The following is a 5,653-nucleotide window of genomic DNA, read 5'->3' on the forward strand; positions in this document are numbered from 1 at the left end:
ACAGGACTCTCCAACCTCACCTTATATAATGGAACACTACTCTTCTCACCCTAAGTTCCACATATTTCCACCTTTTCTGGCAATATTCCTCCCAAACTACATAACTCCTCATCTCTTATCATCAAAGATTAACTAGTTCCCGTATCTCTTAAAATTCTGACTTCTTTACCTACTCCTCCTGGTACACATGAGTAAACTTTACTCACACAAGTAAATTTGTCAGGATGGCCGAGTGGTCTAAGGCGCCAGACTTAAGCAGCCATTGAGGACTTGATGATTTCTGGTCCCTTTCACGTGTCGTGGGTTCAAATCCCACTCCTGACATTCACTTTTTGGGGCAGCACGGTAGCATTGTGGATAGCACAATTGCTTCACAGCTCTAGGATCCCAGGTTCGATTCCGACTTGGGTCACTGTCTGTGCGGAGTCTGCACATCCTCCCCGTGTGTGCGTGGGTTTCCTCCGGGTGCTCCGGTTTCCTCCCACAGTCCAAAAGATGTGCAGGTTAGGTGGATTGGCATTGATAAATTGCCCTTAGTGTCCAAAATTGCCCTTAGTGTTGGGTGGGGTTACTGGGTTATGGGGATAGGGTGTAAGTGTTGTCCTTGGGTAGGGTGCTCTTTCCAAGAGCCGGTGCAGACTCGATGGGCCGAATGGCCTCCTTCTGCACTGTAAATTCTATGATAAATTCTTTAAAGAGATCTGGCACCTTCTTATAAATCACCTCCTGATGAGGCTGCATTCTTTTACACATCCTTCGCTTCAATTGGGCTTTTCTTTTCCACTTTTACAAACCCCACTGGCTTATCATGTTTTACCACATCAGTCTTCCCAGTGCTTTTCTTCAACCCCCAACACTGTGACTTTACATGGCCTCGTTTATTACAGTAAAAACATCTGAAATGTTTCATTCCCCTTCTACCCTCCTGGATTTCTTTTTTAATCTGAGGTACACTATACTTATTATCTCCCATCAGATCCCCTTTACCTTTACCACCTGAGTATTTTTCTTTTCCCAAGTTTCTATCCCTCACAGGCTGCAACTGATGTCAGAAACCAAACTGTGATAATAATAATAATCGCTTATTGTCACAAGTAGGCTTCAATGAAGTTACTATGGAAAGCCCCTAGTCACCACATTCCGGTGCCTGTTCGGGGAGGCTGGAACGTCAATTGAACCCGCGCTGCTGGTCTTGTTCTGCATTACAAGCCAGCTGTCTTAGCCCACTGTGCTAAATCAGCCCCATGTTTTATGAACTAATTCATAATCATCTGCCATTTCTGCTGCTAATCTCGCAGGTTTACCCCTCTGCTCTTCCACATGAGTCCTCAGTACATGAGGAATAGAATTTTTAAATTCCTCCAAAATTATAATTTCTCTAAAGAGCTTGATATGTTTGGTCTATTTTCAAAGCCCTTATCCACCTATCAAAATTACTCTGTTTGATCCTTTGAAACTGTATGTGTGTTTGACCAGGTTCTTTCCTTAAGTTTCCAAACCTTTGTCTGTAGGCTTCAGGCACTAGTTCATATGCACTTAAGATGGATTCTTTCACCTCTTCATATATACCAGATACCTCCTCTGATAGTGATGCAAACACTTAACTAGCTCTATGTACCAACTTTGTTTGAATCAGTAATACCCACACTGTGGCCATTTCATTTGTTTAGCCACCTTCTCAAATGAAATGAAAAAGACTTCTACATCTTTCTCATCAAACCTTGCCTTCTATTTAACTATGTCCAAGCATTGCCAAGGTATACCATATGCCTTCTTAACCATTGTATACACCTGCTGTTCTATCTTAAAAATTCGGTGTAAAGAACAAAGAACAATACAGCACAGGAACAGGCCATTCGCGCTCCAACCCTGTGTCGATCATGATGCCCGTCAAAACTAAAACCTTCTGCCCTTCTGGAGTCCATACTCCTCTATTCCCATCCTATTCATGTATTTGTTAAGATGCTTTTTAAATGTCACTATCATATCTGCTTCCGCCACCTCCCCCGGCAGCGTGTTCCAGGCACTTACCACCCTCTGTGTAAAACACTTGCCTCGCACATCTTCTCTAAACTTTGCCCCTCGCACCTTAATATGTACCATGATAATGTACATGTACATGCACACCAAGGTCCTTCTGATCCTCAGTGCTTCCCAGGGTCCTTGCTTTGTTTGTCCTGCCCAAGTGCATCAACTCACACTTATCCGGATTGAATACCATTTTCTACTGATTTGTCAATCTCTCCAGCCCTTCTGTATCCTCCCCAATCTAAGATTGTCCTCCTTACTATTTACACCCCATCAATTTTCATACCATAGAATCAAAGAATCATAGAATCCCCATCAAATCATCACCTTGGGCTCTTACCTTTGCTATCAGTCTCCCATTTGGGACCTTATCAAAAGCCTTACTGAGTAAGTAGACTACGTCAAATGCATCGCCCTCATCTACATTGGTAGACTGGTGGAAGCAGGTGTGATAGCAACGATTAAGCGGCATCTTGACAAACATGAATAGGTTGGGAATAGAAGGATACGGATCCCGAAAATGCAGAAGGGTTTAGACTTAGACAGGCGTCATGATTAGTGCAGGCTTGGAGGGGTGAAGAGCCTGTTCCTGTGCTGTTCTTTGTTCTTTGACAGAGCCTGCAGTGGCTTCTATCCTGAACGTTAATTTCACCCCCTTTGACTGTGAGCAGCCTCCAGCTTCACAGATGAAGGCTATTTCAAATGAGGATTTAGCCTTGTTTGTGATTGCACTTCACAGCTCTCAAGTGGCGATGAAGGGAGTATCTGTTAATTGCTCCTGCTTGTGGCTGCAAAATGCCTGAAGGCCTAGTATTTGTTTGCTGCTGCCTCTTCTGCTTTTGTGGCCTGGAATAAGGCATTGGGAGGAGGAAAACAGACCTATTACCAGTCTGAGGAAGAGGACGGGGTGCTCTTTCACTTTTCTGCCATGCTCTATGTTAGTGTGACTTTCAGGTAATGATTGATTCTGCCTTTGAGAATCTGCTGCTGGGAGCAGCCAGAAGGGGAGAGAGAGGCGGAGTGGCCCATCTGCTGCTGCAGCTACTTGGAAGCTGTGTGTCTGTTTGCTGCCACATCTTTTGCTTCTGTGGTCTGGGGTGAGGAAGCTACTTCGTGTGCTGATGAATGGGAAGGTTGGCAGCCCGATTCAACTGAGCAACTTGCTGGAGGTATGAAGAACTGTTTTTGCAGCTTGCTTGTTGCTTTGTTGTATTCTTGACTGTTCAGTTTCAATGTCTGGAAGTTTTGTGTTTGTTTGCTACCGCCTCTATTACTTCTGTGGCCTGGACCAAGGACTGGGTGGAGTCAGGTGACCAGAGGTCGGAACTACATGAGGTGAGGCGTGGTGACCCAATTCAACTGAGCAGTCAGCTGAAGGTATTAAGGAACTGCTCTTGTGAATTGTTGCTGATATTTTTGTATTACTGTTTAATATTTTATGTCTGGAAGCCATGTGTCTGCTTGCTACTGCCTCCTTTACTTCTGTAGCCTAGAACAAGGACTGGGTGGAGTCGGTGACCAGGTGCCAGTACTACAGGAGGGGAAGGGTGGAGGCCTGATTCTACTGAGCAACTTGAAGTTCTTCCATGTTCAGAAGCCGTGCAAGTTGTTAGTCCCTTTTTGTACTATTACCTATAATGTTCAGAAGCCGTGTTTTTGCTAGTGTACGGTTGCTGTTTACTGTTTGATGCCTGAAGGCCTCTTTTTATTCTGTAGCCTGGAGTCCAGAACCACTGCCAGTGCTAGTGAGGGATAAGAGGTGCTCTCTCTCACTCTTCCGCCATGCTCTGCGCTCGTGTGACTTTCCGGTGTATTGTTACACTATCCCTCCGAGCGACTTTCCACTGATGCGAGTCTACTGCTGGGGGCTACGGGAGGGGGAGGGAGCAATGGGTTGTTTGGGATGCTGGTGACTTCATTGTACTTTTGACTGTTTAATGTGTCGTCTATTTTCTTTTTTATAAATACACTGGTGTAACTTTGTGCTTGTTCCGATATTCTGTAGTTAAAAGGTACCTATGTGAATGGCACTTGGCCTTTTCTTGTCAATTAATGATTCATATGTATGTGGTTTCTGAAGTAGTTTGTTTTTATCATTTTTTATGAAAATATTGTTGACCGTTTAACAAACAAAATATTCTCAATTCTCAAGTGTCTCCTTGAGAGCACAGGTGCCATGTCTCAGAGGATGATTATTGCACTGCATATCCAGCAAACCTTTTTCTTCGAACTGTGTGCCTGAACTCTTGGGAGCGTCAGCAGCATTGCAGCAGCTGCCAACAATCAAACACTAAAGAGCAGGGCTTCAGCACTGGGATGTTCTCCAACCAAAGGGTAAACGTGCGGATGAGTGGAGGGCAGCTGAGCACGGTCTCTTTAATCTTCCCGGCAGTGGTCTGGAGTCTGGGGTCTAAGGGCTCCTGATATGGTCGGGAGTGAATGTACAGCAAGGTTTGCTGGCTCGCTGGATGGTACTCTAAAGAAAAGGCGGGACACATAAGAATGGGGAGGCTTAGGGGATTTGAGTATCTCCGGATGGAATCCCTAACTTATTGTCAGTCTGCCTTCTCCAATTCCTTACAGATATAACAAATGTTTGCTGGTGTGAACCCCGCGGAGGCTGCCCTTGCATTGCTGGTGGCAACCGAGGCGGGCAGATGCCAGAGCTGGCAGCAACACCAGCGCAGCCTGGAGGCAGGGAGCCACCGCACACCCTGAATGCCTGGCCGCCCATCAGGCTGAGGAGGGATGGCCAACGACAGGTTACAGGTATCGTTGGTCATTCAATGAGCTGTCAGACGCTGTGTAATGTAACTGCATCTTGACAGGGAGATAGTGCGGCGCCTGTGCCACATCCTCGCGGACATGGCACCCAATGAAGGTCACGGACTTGACATCCCCTCGAGGTCTATGCCACCAGGTCATTCCAGGCTCGAGTGGGAACCTGGATGACATTTCGCAATCTGCAACCCGCAGGTGCATCTGGGTGCTAATAGATGCTCTGTATGACTGGGCATCAGACGTTATCATCTTTGAGCTGGAGCATGTCCACCAAGATTCCCAAGCTGCAGAATTCGTTGCCATCTCTGATGTACAGATCGTGTGTGACCACCGCCTCCAAAACATGCACATGTGTGCCTGCTATCAAGGAAACACGCATGACAGCTAGATCCCAGGCCCTCGGAGATTCCCAATGTCTTTGAGGACCACCCCAGGGTGAAGAAGTGGCTCATGGAGGACATGGCTAATGACGCCTCTGCGGAATCCTGAGGCCGAGGCAGAGACACGTTCTAATGAGGCCCACGCTGTCTCCTGTGCTGTGATTGAGCAGTACATTGGACGACTCAGGATGCGGTTCCGATGCCTGAACCGCTCTGGTGGTGCCTTCCAGTACACCCCTAGAGGGTCTGCTGCTTTGTGGTGGTCTGCTGTTCCTTCCACAATCTTGCACAGCAGCAAGGTGAGATGTTTGAGGAGGCGGAGGAGCAGGAAGAGGATGAACAAATGGCCTCATCTGAGGAGGAGGTGGTCCAAGAGGTGCTGGAGGATGACCCCGAGGAAGAGCCAGAGGATGGAGGACAATCGGTGGTAAGGATCCGACATGCCAGGAGTACCAGAGAGGCCC

General features: G+C 46.9%; 1 non-coding gene across 1 annotated transcript; it reads left to right on the top strand.

Moving 5' to 3' along the window:
* Positions 1-218: 218 nt before the first annotated feature.
* On the top strand, positions 219-324 carry trnal-uaa (transfer RNA leucine (anticodon UAA)). The gene is made up of 2 exons: positions 219-256; positions 279-324. It is a non-coding gene; the product is annotated as a tRNA-Leu (tRNA).
* The last annotated feature ends 5,329 nt before the right edge of the window (positions 325-5,653 follow it).

Source organism: Scyliorhinus torazame, chromosome 3 (assembly GCF_047496885.1).
Source record: "Scyliorhinus torazame isolate Kashiwa2021f chromosome 3, sScyTor2.1, whole genome shotgun sequence".
Taxonomy (NCBI): domain Eukaryota; kingdom Metazoa; phylum Chordata; class Chondrichthyes; order Carcharhiniformes; family Scyliorhinidae; genus Scyliorhinus; species Scyliorhinus torazame.